Here is a 16674-nt window from a genome sequence, read left to right as displayed (position 1 = left end):
AGATTATCTATTTTTCTGCTTTGCTACCATACCTCACGAACACTTCTATAATTGTGCAGAAATACAATAATGCCATATCAAGTGGACTCCATGTATCAGATTCCCCTTGATATTAGAAGCACTGCTAGGAGGTGATAAATCTTATTCTTTATACTTGTAACTCTAAGGACAAAGCTTGTCATATACTTGTCCAGCAGGTATTTATTGATTAGATACACGTTCACTCTAACATTTAGAAAACAATAACTTTCAAAAGTTGACTCTATTAAAAGTCAAATTCATATCACTTAATTATTTTATCAAAATTATGGTCTAGTATAAATACATACACATTAGAATAATACAAATCCAAGGCACACATGATACATATCCTAAGTATGGTAAACAAATTTAATCAAATATGGGAAATGGAGGCCACCACTCTATTATCACTGATCCTATCAGTACTGGGAATGGTCAAAAATAGCACAAAAGGAGAATTCACTCATCTGAAATTAATTTACAAAGTAAGACTCAAATTGCTTGTTATCAAAGCAGAGAGTTTATTTTCTTTAAATGAAAATAAGTAACTCATCAATTCACTATCTCATTTTTTGTATTCTTTTTAAAAAAGTAATATATATGTAATATATATCCATTGGTAAGAAATGCATAAAATATAGGAAACAGTAAGGAACCAATTTTAAAAATCAACTGTACTCCTACAACATAGAGATATACATTCTAATGTAAAAAAATTGGTGCATTTCAGTTCAAACATTTCTGAATAGGTATATGTGTGTGTTCATGTGTATTCACCAAAATTGTTGGTATAACGTGAACCAATGGAAGATAAGGTTTTTGTAGTCTGTTCATTGTGTCTCATTATCAAGTCCCTATTTAAAAGTAAAAATAAAAAAAATAAAGCTGCATGTAAAATTTTAAAATATTTAAAAATTCTACCATTATTACATTTTAATACCTTTATTATAATTTATTACATGCATGAACTGTAGTTTAATTAACTGACTCCTTTAATTAGATTTCGTGCATACTTTTAAAATATATTTGTTTATAAATTATCCTCCTATTAATAATCTTTGCATTAATCTACACTGAGATTTCTAAGATAATCCTTTATGTGACTAAGATTTAAGGCTATCTACATTTTTAAGGATAAAATTTAAGGATATCTACTTCTGCAATTATAAGATTCAATGTTTTCGCTACACAGATTAGGTAAGCTATTGACTAAGCATGTATTCTTATGAGTATCAGAATTCTGCAATGAAATCTCAGTCCAAACATTAATGAAAAGGTTGTACTGATGCTCCATATATTGCTAATTGGAGACTAAATTAAATATATAGTATGTTTTGCAGAATCACAGTTTGATATTTATCAGAAGTGTTGGGTATGGGAATCAATATCAGGCTTCTTTATCACTCAAAAAGATAAGATGCAGCTCATTATAAGAAAATCTATTTTTATTTTCTGAAGGCTTAATGTAAATAGTATGAATCATTCTAACAGCAAAGACATAATAGGAAATGACAAAAAATACATTCAATATACAAGAATAGGGCAAATTATTGTGGTGTGTGAGACACATAATATTAGTGAGTTTTCTTGTTTGATTTTTTTTATTTCAGTTTTAGTGCCTCTTTTCTTAGATTTTAGAAACTATTTCCAATAGCAAGAAATTGTAAAAACAGAATCTTTAGTTGAAATCTCCCAGTACAAAATGACATGAAAAGTACCCTCATTTTGTGATTTCCTATTAGAGAGATTAAGTTTGCTTAAATTTTCTTAAATCCCAAACTGGCATGTAATAAAATGAGTGAGAAAAAGATTTTTGAGTGACAGGTGAGACCTACACTGCTTTTAATAAATAAACAGATTGATGATTACATAATTCAATTGTATCTGTATTAACTGAAAAACCTAACACAGATTACCTATTACTATGTTCTATAACACAGATTACCTATTACTATGTTCTAAGTATTTTTCATAAGATATTATGGAACAGAATTTATCTCAGAGGCTTGTCATTCTATACTTACAACACACTCACTACATCTATTTCTTTATACATACAGAATGTGAATGACAGAGTCCTGAGTAACTAAGCACATTGTGAAAATGTAATTATGCTAAAAACGCATTTTTCTTCCATTTTTTAAAATTACTTCTGATGTTAAACTTTTGGGAAGCAAGGCAAGTAACATAGGTCCAATTGCACAGCTCTTTGACGTCATGGAAAATAAGCATTAAAATTAGATCCCAGCTGAACAAGGACAAGTCACTGGAGTGGAGTGAGCATTTTGATGCAAATAGAAAGAGAAAGACTTCCTGTAATAGTGAAGAAGCAATGAACCTGAGCAAAGAATGACTGTCTATGAGAATCCTGTACTCACATATAGAATACACAGCTCCTATCTCTTCTTAGGCTCTGTCCAAACTCATTAGAAAGCTAATTGCAACTGTCTGCTCAAATACTGAAGAACAGCAATTGCTTTTTTCCCCCTTTCCTTCCTATTCCATTCACAGGTAATCTCTCTACTATGTCTGCTTATGATAAGGGAAGAACATGCAAACCTTGAATTCCCTGTAACCACTGGACTATTCACTGCTGGAATGAAATAGAATCTATTGTATTTAAAGAAGATTTAATTTTTTAAGGCACTGTAATTCTTGGTGGGAGTTAGGGTCTATTAACGGTAAAACTGTTAGGAGAGGATTACTTTTCTGAGAAGCCAAATCAATGCAAGTCATTTTTAAATAGTCTTGGCATTCACAGAATTAATCCTTTAACATGCTCCATTGCAAAAATTTGTTTCTACCTTAGACATTTAACGGTGTATTCCTCACAGAAGAATGGATGGAACTCAACTGTCATCATCATGACAACTGTAGTTTTATTATTAACTTTCTAATATAATTATCACCATTACCCTGAGTTGTTTTTTATGTAGCTAAAATACGTGATATGTTAAGCACATTAAACTAACATGTAAATCTAACATAAAGGTGTATTCCTTAATACAAATTAAAAATGATAGGGTAGAATAAATAATAGTACTGGAGTTAGAGTCCTGACTCTGATACCATCTGTGTGATTGTTTCTCAGCTTTAAAATGGAAATAAAATATCAGTGACATTGTATTATTTCTTTTTTTTCTTTTTCTTTTTTAAAGATTTTTATTTTATTTATTTGACATAGAGAGAGACAGCCAGCGAGAGAGGGAACACAAGCAGGGGGAGTGGGAGAGGAAGAAGCAGGCTCCCAGTTGAGGAGCCTGATGTGGGGCTCGATCCCAGAACGCCAGGATCACGCCCTGAGCTGAAGGCAGATGCTTAACAACTGAGCCACCCAGGCGCCCCTATTTCTAATTAAATGAGGCATTTCCAATGATGTCAGACATAGAGCAAAATCCTATTATACATATATTTTTTTATATCTTTATAATCTTGAAGCCCTTTCTCAAACTTCTCTTTCATGTATCAAATTTTTGTTATTTTTACCCCTAGACAACCATGTATATTTATGTTCTCTAGACAGTTTAAAACATTTTTTGAAGACCTTCTCAAATGTCACCATCCGCAAAGGACTTTTTTCTTACATTAGTTTCCATAGCTTATGGTAAACCATATAGAAGGAAAAAAATGCTTATTTTCCCCATTAGACTGTAATCTCTGATGGGCATCATTTAAATAATTTTATCACCCAAAACAACTACATATAGATTCCTTATCATCATAGAATATTATATAACCACCAAAGTTGAAATCATTTGAAACACTGACATAACTGTAAATATGATCTTTAAGGCTTTCCTTAAGTCACTGATAACTTTATAACATTAATTCAGGATAATAAATAACTTTTCTTATTTATCTACATTTTCATGTACAACTCAATGGTAGTTTGCAAGTTTCAAGACTATTATTATTTACCTTCAACTAATTTGACCATATTTTGCTTCCTTATTTCTGCCTAACCTACAGTTCTATCAAATAGCGGAGGATAAGCCAATTTTCAAAGTACTTGTTGCAGTTATTTATTGTTACTGTTGTTATAGTCATTTTTAAACACCAAATGCTATATTATTTTGCTTTGCATAAAAAAAGATTCCTGATCCTAATTATAAATCATTATTTATCAGCCTTCAATAGAAGATCAAAAATCATCCTAAACACCCCAGAAATTGACCTGAAGACTGACAGAACAAACTCTACAACTAAATGAAAAGAAGAGGCTACATCAAAGAAGGTAGGAAGTGCAGAGATGTAGTTTAGGGGAGAAATGTGCCGTGGTGGGGAGGGAGCTGTGGTCATGGAGAAGGATGAGAGAGAGAGGAGCACATAGGGGAACTCAGAAGGAGAATGCTTCCCCAAAGCCATTGGCTTTGAAAATAAGAGCGACTGAATTTCTTGAGTTCTTGCAACCAGCCATGCTTAAAGCCTGGAGTTTTAAAGGTCAGTGGGCTTGGCTGGGATAGAGCCTAGAGGGACTACACTGCTCCAGGAGAGAAGGCAGGCAAACAAGCCAGGGGCAGACAGCATGGAAATAGAAATCTGAAGAATGCCTGGGGCACAAAGTGGGGACTGGCTGACTAACTTGCTTACACCAAGCCCTACTCACACCTCCCCCCTGCCGTGCTTTGGTGGGACTGCCCTTCTCAGTTAAGATTGTCTCAGTCGCGGTGCAGAAGGCCCCTCTGCCAGATCAGCAAAAACCCCTGCCTATACCATGTCTCCTGACCAGAGAGTTCTGCAGGGCCTCAGTTCTGGTGGAGCTGGTGTGAGAAAACAGCACAAGCAGACAAGAGCACACCTACTTACAACTTGCCACATTCAGGCCAAGGACCAAACACTGTCCACAGCAGGCAAGGAGAACCTCTACAGATGAGTGACCTGAAGAACTGAGCAGCTAAACACAACAGCAGGTGCATGCAGCACACAACAGAGACATTGCCTGAAGTGCCAGGCCCTGGAAACTATATGACCTCTTCTTCATAAAGCCATTACTGTCAGGAGCAGAAGACCTAACTGGCCTTTCTAATACACAGAAGAAGGCAGAGACTTAGACAAAATGACAAGAAGGAGGAATCCCAAATGAAAGAACAAGATAAGGCCACAGCCAGAGATCTATGTGAAACAGACAGAAGTAACATGGCTGATGGAAAATTTAAAGCAACAATCATAAGAATACTCACTGGGCTTGAGAAAGGCATAGAAGATATCAGTGAGACACTTACCACAGAGATAAGAGAGTTAAAAAAGAATCAACGAAAGATGAAGAATGCAATAAATGAGATTGGAAATGGGCTTGATGAAACAGGCTGGAAGAAGCAGAGGAAGAAATTAGTGACCTAGAAGACAAAATAATGGAAAATAATGAAGCTGAACAAAAGAAAGAAGAATTATTCAACACGAGAATAGACTTAGGGAACTCCATGACTCCATCAACTGTAATAACATTTATATTATAGGAGTCCCAGGAGAAAAAAAGAGAGAAAAGGAGGCAGAAATTTTAGTTTAAGAAATAATAACAGAAAACTTCCCTAATCTCGGGAAGGAAACAGACATCCAGATCCAGGAGGCACAAAAAAGCTCCATCAAAATCAACAAAGCAGGCCAACATCAAGACATCTTGTAATTAAATTTGCAAATTATAGTGATAAAGAAAAAAATCTTAAAAGCAGTAAGAAAAAAGAAGTCCTTAACTTACAAGGGAATTCCCAGAAAGCTACCTGGAGATTTCTCAACAGAAACTTGGCAAGTCAGAAGCGAGTGATATGATAGATTCAAAGTGCTAAATGGGAAGAATCTGCAGCCAAGAACACTCTATCCAGCAAGGCTATCATTCAGAATAGAAGGAAAGATAAAGTTTTCCAGCCAAAAAAAAGAAAAAAAAACCAAAACCGAAAGGAGTTAATGAACATGAAACCAGCCCTGTTAGACATATTAAATTGGACCTTTTGAGTGCAAAAGGAGAGACCAAAATGACAAAGACAAGAAGAAATCAGAGAAATTTCCAGAAACAATGACAAAACAAGTAATGAGATGGCACTAAATACATATCTGTCAATAATTACTTTGAATGTAAATGGATGAATGCTCAATCAAAATATGTACAATGTCAAAATGGATAAAAATCCAACACCCATCTATATGCTGCCTAAAAGAGACTTTTTATTTTATTTTTAAAGATTTATTTATTTATTTATTTATTTATTTATTTATTTATTTGAGAGACAGAGAGAGAGAGCCAGTGGGGGAGGGGCAGAGGGAGAGGAGAGAAGGAAACCCAAGCAGACTCCCTGCTGAGTGCAGAGCCCAATGCAGGACATGATCCTATGACCCCAAGATCATGACCTGAGCCAAAACCAAGAGTTGGATGCTCAACCGACTGAGCCACCCAAGCACCCCTAAAAGAGACTCATTTTAGATCTAAAGACACATGCCCATTAAAAGTGAGGGTCTCAGAAAAAAAAATAATAATAATAAGCCAATTAAAAAATGGGCAGAAGACATGAATAGGCATTTTTCCAAAGAAGACCTACAGATGGCCAACAGACACATGAAAAGACTTTCAACATCAGTTATCATCAGGGAAATACAAATCAAAACTACAAGAAATCACCTCATACCTGTCAGAATGGCTAAAATCAACAACACAAGAAACAACAGGTTTTGGCAAAAATGTAGAGACAGGGGAACCCTCTTGCACTGTTGGTGGGAATGCAAACTGGTGCAGCCAATGTAGAAAACAGTATAGATGTTTTTCAAAAAGTTAAAATAGAATTAGCACTACTATTTTAACTACTAAGTTGTTAAAAATAGAACTACTACTCAGCAATCGAATTGCAATTACTCAAAGAATACAAATATACTAATTCAAAGGGATACATGCACCCTGACATTTATAGCAGTGTTATCTATAATAGCCAAATTATGGAATCAGTTCAAGTGTCCATTAACTTCTGAATGGATAAAGAAGAAGTGAGATATATATACAGATCTATCTATCTATCTATCTATCTATCTATCTATCTATCTATATCTGTATATATCTGACATATATACAAATTGAACTGATTCCATATATATATATATATATCACTTCTATATATCTAGATATCTAGATATCTAGATACACAATATCTAGATACACACACACACACACACACACACATATATATAAAATGGAATATTACTCAGCCATAAATAAGAATTGCAATGGCAACGGATGGAGCTAGAGAGTATTATGCTAAGCAAAATAAGTTAGAGAAAGAAAGTACCATATGATTTCACTCATATGTAGAATTTAAGAAACAAAACATATGAGCAAAAGTAAAGAAAAAGGGAGAAAGGCAAACCAAGAAACAGACTGTTAACTATAGAGGACAAACTGATAGTCACCAGAGGGGAGGTGGGTGGGGGAAAGGGTGAAATAGGTGATGGGAATCAAGGAGTGCACTTGTTGTGATGAGCACAGGGTGTTGTATCCAAGTGTTGAATCATTATATTGTACATCTGAAACTAATATTACAGTGTATATCAATGAACTGGAATTTAAATAAAAACTTAAAAAAGTAAAAAATAAAATTAAAAAATCTACATCCAAAACTATTAGATTATGTCAAAAAGTGTATTTATAATGGTGTTCAATTTTTTTTTGAAAAGTTAAAAAAATAAATACTTATTTTTAAAAATAAAATGAGTATAGTTTTTAGTTGCAAATAGCATAGTATTGTTCTAGAATCTTAGGGGCCAATCCTGTGAGTCTATAACTGTGGCTTGCCATAAGCCTCACATGGCATCTTTTCTAACCACTGATACCTCAAATACCATAGGGTCTGCCTACTTGTATGGCCCAAGCAATAGTGATGCTTGCGCCTCAGCCTGAATGTACTGTAAAGCCCTTTTATTTTACCAGCCCCACTCAAGTGGTAGTCTTTCATGTTTTCCAGTATATGAATTAAAATAGTATTTCAATATATGGGATATGCTGCCACCAGAATCTGAAAAGGCTTACTGGGTATTATATTTACTATACTTCTGTCTTCATTGTAGGAAATTCAAAGTATAATAAATCAACTCATACTTTGAAAGTGACGTTCTAGTTCATATCTGATCTACTTCATATCTGATCTACTTCATATCTGTTCATATCTTAAAACCTTTACTGATGCCACAGGTTACTGATTGTTCATAAGGATTATCTTTCATTTCTGAAATATATATGTCTTATCCAGTTCTCCAAGGTGCTAGCCACTTCTTGTTCATCTAACCTAATGAGCATAATATAAAGGAGGTTGAGCAATATAATGTTCTACAGAATATTCAGATAGTTCAGATCTCTTCAGACTATACTATGACATATAGCTGGATAATTAACATACCTCTAGGGTAAAACCATAAATGCACATTTCTGTCCACTCCATGTGACTGCAAAATTTCTCATCCCTTTTTCTGATCTGAATAAAAAATAATACATTTATCAAATCAGTGGCCACGTATTATGGGCCTGAGGCATTTTAAATCTACTCTAATGAATATATGCATCTAGCAGAGTGGCTTCAACTGTGGGGGAGGTGTAGTGAGAGTTTATTTCATTGAGTTTTTAGGCTGCTGTCATACTCCAGTATTCATCTGATTTTGAAGGACCAAAGTTGTTAATAAAATGAGAACATAATGAGGATAACCACCATGCATCATTAGATCTTAAAGGTGACCCTCACTTCCAGAATCCCCTGAAGATACAGCATTAATTTTTATTTACCATATTGACCAGAGGTGGCAGTTTCAGAGGTTTTCACATGCTCTCTTCTAGTGTAATAACCTTTGCCTTGCAGGCCATAAACCCAACAGGTGGGTTGTGCCAACTACCAAGTATGCACATCCCAATTATACTTTTGGAAATGGGTATGAAATCATCAAGTGAATCTGAAGATCTAGTGGATCTGATGTGAACCAGACCTTGTCTCGAACTCCAGATATTATCAGCTCTAATTTATCCCAGCTTTGAGAAGGACCATCAGTAACAATGTCAAACCAGACCTATGTTTCATAATCCTCAAAACATTTGGGTACTTTATATTACCCTTGCATAGTTACCTGAGTAAATGGTTTAACATCTCTTTAGGAAGGACTGGGAGATAATTCTAGTATATACTTGCTATGATGTTATAAGGTCCTCCTTCCTGGAACTTGGTTACCTTTTGGCCAAATGGGTTTTGGAATTGAAAACTGGCTCAGAACTATAAATTGGGCAATGGATCACCCACTTCATATTTTGGTGACTGTTCTAAGGCTCCCAGTTATATATCCTTGTATCTTCTGATGACAAAATTGAATTGTACTCTTTGGGGATGGCTATATATATATTTGGTCCTAGGGATTTTGTGTTCTTTTAACCATGCCCTTAATGCTTTGCAGTTCTTGATCATTTGGCTGTCACTCCAACTATGTCATTTATAATAATTTTATCCATCTAACTTCTGGGGTTAACAACGTGGCCTCTGTAATGTTAGGGTTTTTATCATGGTCATTGCTTTCAGTGAGCCTTGTTTTGTAATGCCCTTTTCCAACCATAATCCTGCCACAGATAAAAGAGCCACCACTAAATTTTTTACCAACACATACCTTATATACTTCGTAAATAAGGAACCCTCTGTGAAATCTGGTGTGTCTTCTAGACTTATATAGTTTATCTATTTCAGAATGACCACTTCTTGAAGCTTTTGAACTCCTTCCTCTACCATCTGCCACAGTGATCCTGGTATTTCAATTTTCCTGACAATGTGCCATCACCTTTTCTATCTTCTAGATCTACCCAAGTAGCAAGTTGAGATTATCTCCTAAGTACGGCTAGATTTTTCTTTTTCTTTTTTTTTTTTTTTAAAGATTTTATTTATTTATTCGACGGAGATAGAGACAGCCAGCAAGAGAGGGAACACAAGCAGGGGGAGTGGGAGAGGAAGAAGCAGGCTCACAGCAGAAGAGCCCGATGTGGGGCTCAATCCCATAATGCCCAGATCACGCCCTGAGCCGAAGGCAGGTGCTTAACCGCTGTGCCACCCAGGCGCCCCACGGCTAGATTTTTCAATCCTGTCTCTTCAGAGAATTATCTCCCCTATTCTACACTTGGGCTCCCTTGATTAAGCAATTTTAGATCCTGCCACGCATGTACCCTCCTGCTTCTTCAAGTACAGGATGTCAAGGTTCTGTAGCTCCTTTGGAGTATAGTTCCTTTCCTCTGTTGTTAGATCCAGCATATTCAAAGCTAGGTTATGCTCCAACTTGACCTTAGTTATAGCCTAGTGAATAGGATGGGAAGTAAGAACAAATACTGTGAGGGACCGAAGAATAATTTTAAAGAAATTTTTAATAAAAACCTATTCTTGATCTTATTCTTTTCAACACTGGCATAACTAATTTGGCAGAGAATTCATTCTAAAAATATTTGTGAGTGAGAAATGAAAAAGAAAAAAAGCAAATGCACTAAAAATAGATTGGGTTGCTAAAATAGAAACATTTTCCAAGCTTAGCAAAATGAAAGTTAAGAGGCCTCTCACAGCAAAGGAAACAACTAATAAAGTGAAAAGACAACCTATAGCATGGGAAAAAATATTTGCAAGCCATATATCTGATAACAGGTTATAAAAACAAAAATAAACCAAAAAACACACAAAAACTAATAGCACAATTTAAAAAGGGCTGAAGGACATATTTTTCAAAGAAGACATACGAATGACCAAGAGATAATTGAAAAAAATACTCAGCAGCAGTAATCATCAGAGAAATGCAAATCAAAACTACAATGCAAAATCACCTCCTACCTGATGGGATGTCTATTATAAAAAAAAAAAAACAACAACACATAAGTGTTGGTGAGGATGTGCAGAAATTGGAACCCTTGCACGTTGTTGATAGAAACAAAAAAACAGTCTACCTCCTACAGAAAAGTATGAGGAGGTCCCTCAAAAAATTAAAAATAGAACTATCATATGATCCAGCAATCCCACCTCTGTGTATTAATCCAAAAGAATTTATTAGACTCTTAAAGGGATATTACCATACTAATGTTCATTGTTGCAGCATTCACAATAGCCAAGGTGTGGAGACAACTTAAATGTCCACTGGTAGACGAATAAATTAGGAAAATGTGTTCTATACATACAATGGATTAGTATACAGCCTCAGAAAATAATATTCTGCTATATGCCACAACATAGATGAATCTTTAGATGTTATACTAAGAGAAATAAGCCAGTCAAAGAAAAGCAAATACTGCATGATTCCAATTAAAATAGTCAAATTTATACAATCAAGGGTGGAATGGTCATTTCTAGGGGTAGGGGGATGTGAGAAATGATAAGTTACTAATGAATGGGCATAAAGTTTCAGCTGAACAAGATGAATAACTCTATAAAGATATGCTGTACAACATTGTACCTACAGTCAATAATAATGTATTTAACATTTTAAAAAAAATTAAGAGGATAGATCCCACATTAAGTGTCTTTTCCAACATAAAATAATAAAAGGGATGTTAATAGGATCAAGTAGTAAATAAAAAATTGGATACAAAAAATAGTAAATATGCAAGTGAAATATGGAGGCACATGAATATGAAATACAAAGAGTCAAAATCATAGTGTCGTTTCCCTCTAGAGATACTTATACATCTGTTATACAGAAGAACTTCTTTTTCTCTCCTCAGTGAATATAATAAATAGATGCCTGAAGCTGAAAATGTTAAGTCCTCTTCCTTTTAAATTCTGACCTTACCTACTATATGGGGATATTATCTAATATTCTTAAAGGCCTAAGATATTAGTTATAAATTGTCACTCAATTATAGCTTCCTGTTATTGTATAAGCTGGATTGTCTTCATTCAAATTATTTATAAGAGATGACTAAAGCTATAATATTTCCTAACTTATTTGTAGCAATAGCTATTGTCTTAGTTTGCTTAAGCTGCTTTAAGAAAATACCTTAGGGGGACGCCTGGGTGGCTCAGTGGGTTGGGCATCTACCTTTGGCTCAGGTCATGATCTCAGGGTTCTGGGATTGAGTCCTGCGTCAGGCTCCTTGCTCAGCTGGGAGCCTACTTCTCTCTCTGCCTGCTGCTCCCCCTGCTTGTGCTCTCTCGCTCTCTCACTCTCTCTCTGGCAAATAAATAAAGAAAATCTCAAAAAAAAAAAAAAAAGAAAAGAATTTAGGGGCATCTGCATGGCTCAGTCAGTTAAGCATCTGCTTTGGGCTCAGGTCATGATCTCAGGGTCTTGGATTCAAGCCCCGCATTGGGCTCTCTGCCTGCTCAGTGGGTAGTCTGTTTCTCCCTCTGCCCCTCCCCCTTGTTCTCTGTCTCAAATAAATAAATAAAATCTTTTTAAAAAAAAGAAAAATAAGAAATACCTTATATGGTGTGACTTAAACAGCAGACATTTGTTTTTCACAATTCTGGAGCCTGGGAAGTACAAGGTGAAGGTTCTACGATTTGTGAGGGCCTCTTTCTGACTCATAGATGGACACCTTCTCACATGGAAGAGAGAGTGTGCTCTGGTCTCTCTTGATTTTCTTATAGGGACATAAATCACAGCTTGAGTGCTATCCTTACAATCTCCTCTAAACCTAATTATCTCTAAATCCCCACCTCTAAATATCATCACAGTGGGGACTAAGGCTTCAACATACAAATTTTGGGAGAACACAGACATTCACAGATATGATAGCTATTACTTAAAAAAAATAACAATTAGGAGTGACATCAGCATCATGGCTAAATATTCCTCATCTTAGCTACAAAAAGTGGCAAGCATCCACGGACAAAAGTGTCTGTGTGAGACTATAGGATCCATCATCATATGCCAGAGGACCAGGAGGAGTCTTGCCCACTTGTATGTCACATAATAAATATTCAAATCTCGGTCCTGGCAGTGGATTCTGTAGTGGCACATGAACTGGCGCCAGCCCCTCTCAGCTATAGTCTAAGAGCCCCTGGCAAATATGATCTTAGACAGTTACCCACAGATGAGATAGCCTTTGTACCAGAGGAGTTCCAGCATACCACTGCAGCAAAAAAAATAAAACAAAACAAGCAAACAAACAAATAAGTTTGTTTGCATTGGAGAGGGCCAAGAGGAATGGTTTTACTTTACCTACATCACCCCTACCCCAAGGTGGCAGAGCTCAGGGCTAAGGATCTTCCTGGCCTGCAATTTTTTCTTTGGAGGAAAGAGAATGTGAGGAAGCATGAGACTTCCCCAACTGTGTGAAATGCTGCCAAAGGGGCTCATTTCTCTCTCACTCTATCAAAAGTACTGAATCGCTGGTTATAAGACTGGAGAGCAGGTATGCTAAGAGAGTGTCAAATAGGACTCTCAAAAGGTATTACAGGGATACAGATCTTATGAACTGTGTTAGAGATTCTATCAAGAAACAGTAGTTAAGTCTATACCTATCAATATTTACTCTAAGTGTAAATAGATTGAATTCTCTATTCAAACGGCATAGAGTGGCTGGATGTATTAAAAACAAAACAACAACCACTACAAAAACAAGACCCAATGATCTGCTGCCTAAAACAGACTCACATCAGCTTTAAGGACACACATAGGTTCAGAGTTAAGACATAGAAAAGGATATCCTAAGCAAGTGGAAATCAAAAAAGAGCAGGAGTAGCTAAACTTATATCAGGAAAAAAATATTTTTTTAAGATTTTATTTATTTATTTATTTATTTATTTATTTATTTATTTATGACAGAGAGAGAGCACAGGGGGAGGTGCGGAGGGAGAGGGAGAGAGAATCTCAAGCAGACTCTGTGCTGGCATGGAGCTTATCTCAGGGTCTGATCTCACAGCCCTGAGATCATGACCTGAGCCAAAATCAAGAGCTGGATGCTCAACTGACTGAGCCACCCAAGCGCCCCTCATGAAAAATAGTCTTTAAGCCAAAAACTGAAGCAAGAGACAAAGACATTTTTTATATAAAGATAAAGCGGTCCATCCATTCAGAAGATGTAACAATCTAAATATAAATATCTAGGTAACATCAAAGCACTCAATTATATTAAGCAATAATAACAGATCTGAATGGAGATATACACAATAATATAATAATATTGGGGACTTCAATACTGCACTTTCAAAAATTGATAGATCATCTATACAGATAATCAGTAAGGAATGTTGGACTTGAATCATATGTTGACTAAATAGACTTAACAGATATATACAGACCATTCTATCCAATAGCAACAAACCATGTTCTTCTCAAGTATATATGGAACATCTGCCAAGATAGGTCAAATAATAGGTCACAAAACAAGTCTTAGCAAATATAAGAAGACTGAAATTATATCAAGTATCTTTTCTCACCACAATGATATGAAACTAAACATTAATGCAAAAAAATAAAAAAGCTGGAAAATTCCAAATGTGAAAATTGAACAAAGCACTCCTGAATAACCAATGTATCAAAAAATCAATCAAAAGAAAAAAAAATATCTTGAAGCAAACAAAAATTGAAATAATATACCAAATTCTATGAGATGCAGTTAAGGCAGTTCTAAGAGAGAAATATACAATAAATGCCTACCTTAAGAAAAAAAGAAGTATCTCAAACTAACTTTATATCTCAACAAACTAGAAAAAGAACAAACTAATCCCAAGTTTAACAGAAGGAAGGGAATAACAAAGATAAAAGCATAAATAAATATAGTTGAGATCAGAGAAACAAAATAAAAGATCAATAAAACTAAGAGTTGGTTTTTTGAAAAGATAAACAAGATTGACACACTATTAACTAGACTAAGAAAAAAAAGAAAGAAGACTCAAATAAACATCATTAGAAATTAAAGAGGAGATACTACAACACAAAAATACAAAGAAAATCATAAAAGATTACTATGAACAATAATAGGCTAACAAATTAGATAACTTTAGAAGAAATAGTTAAATTGCTGTAAACATACAACCTACAAAGGTTTTTCAAGAAATAGAAGATCTGAACAGACCAATAATGAGTAAGGAGATTACTCAATAATCCAAAATCTCCCAACAAAGTAAAATCAAGGACTCATTATTTCCCTGATGAACCTAACCAAACAGTTAAAAAATTAACACCAATCCCTCCCAAACTCTTCCAAAGAAATGAGGAGGAGTGAACATTCCCAAATTCATTTTACAAGGCCAGTATTACCCTGATACCAAAGCCAGGTAAGGACACTTTGAGAAAAAAGAGTATAGGCCAACATTCCTGATAAATATAGATGAATATATTAGCAAACCAAATTCAACAGTACATTAAAAGGATCATATACCATGATAAAGATTTATCCCTGGGATGCAAAGATGATTTGCAAATATTTTCTTCCATCACTTAATATCGAAAATGTACAAAGCACTCATACAACTCAATTGCAAAGGCAATGATGAAAAAATGGGCAGAGGAAGTGAATAGACATTTTTTCCAAAGAAGGCATACAAATGGCCAATATTTAAGTGAAGAAATACCCAATATCACTAATCATCAGGGAAACACAAATCAAAACCACAAAAAGATATCATTTCACACCAGGTAGAAGTGGCTATCAACAACAACAAAAAAAGATAAGGAACAAGAGTTAGCTGGACGTGGAGAAAAGGAAACCCTTGTGCATTGTTGATGGGAAGGTGAACTGGTGCAGGCACTACGGAAAACAGTACGGAAGTTCCTCAAAATAAAAACAGAACTACCATATGATCTAGCAGCCCTACTTCTGGGCATATACCCAAAGGAAATAAAATCACTATCTCAAAGAGATATCACATTTCCATGTTTATTGAAGCATTATTCACAATAGCCAAGTTCTGGAAACAACCTTAGTATTCTACAGATGAATGGATAAAGAAAATGATACATAGATAGATAGAGAGATAGATATAGATATAGATATCATTCAGTCACAAGAGGAAGGAAATCTTGCCATTTGCAACAACATGGATGGACCCTGAACACATTATGTTAAATGAAATAAATCAGACAGAGGACTAATACTGTCTGATCTCACATATATGTGGTATTTTAAAAAGCTGAACTCATAGAAGGAGAAAGTAGAATGGAGTTTGCTGGGGTTGGGAGTGGGGGAAACGGTCAAAGGATATAAATTTCAAGTTATAAGACAAATAGTTTCTGGGAGGCAATATACAGCATGGTGATTATAGTTTACGATACTATATGAAAGTTGTTACGATACTGTATGAAAGTTGTTAAGAGAGGAGATCTTAAATGTTATCACCACAAAAAAGAAATGGTAACTCCATGAGGTCATGGAAATATTAACTAATGTTATTCTGGTAATCATTTCACAATATCAAATCAACATGTTGTACAATTTAAACTTACACAATATTATATGTGGATTATATCTCAATAAATCTGGAAAAATATTAATGCTACATTGAAATATTAAGGATGCAAATAACAGCTGATGACTAGAGACAATTTCACCATAGTAACATCCCTCCAAATATGATATGTTGAGATCCTACGGTATTTATAATGTAAAATTTGCAAATTACCATACTTAAGATACTAAAATATTTGGAAGGCACACCCTGTATAAATGCTTTATTGGAATGTTATTCTTCCATCCTAATTTGCCACAGTCCTCATTCACTTCAAATCCTAGGA

Source organism: Ursus americanus, chromosome 18 (assembly GCF_024610735.1).
Source record: "Ursus americanus isolate L20-20 chromosome 18, mUrsAme1.1.p, whole genome shotgun sequence".
Taxonomy (NCBI): domain Eukaryota; kingdom Metazoa; phylum Chordata; class Mammalia; order Carnivora; family Ursidae; genus Ursus; species Ursus americanus.
The sequence above is the reverse complement of the archived record's forward strand: the minus strand, read 5'-3'. Positions refer to the sequence as shown.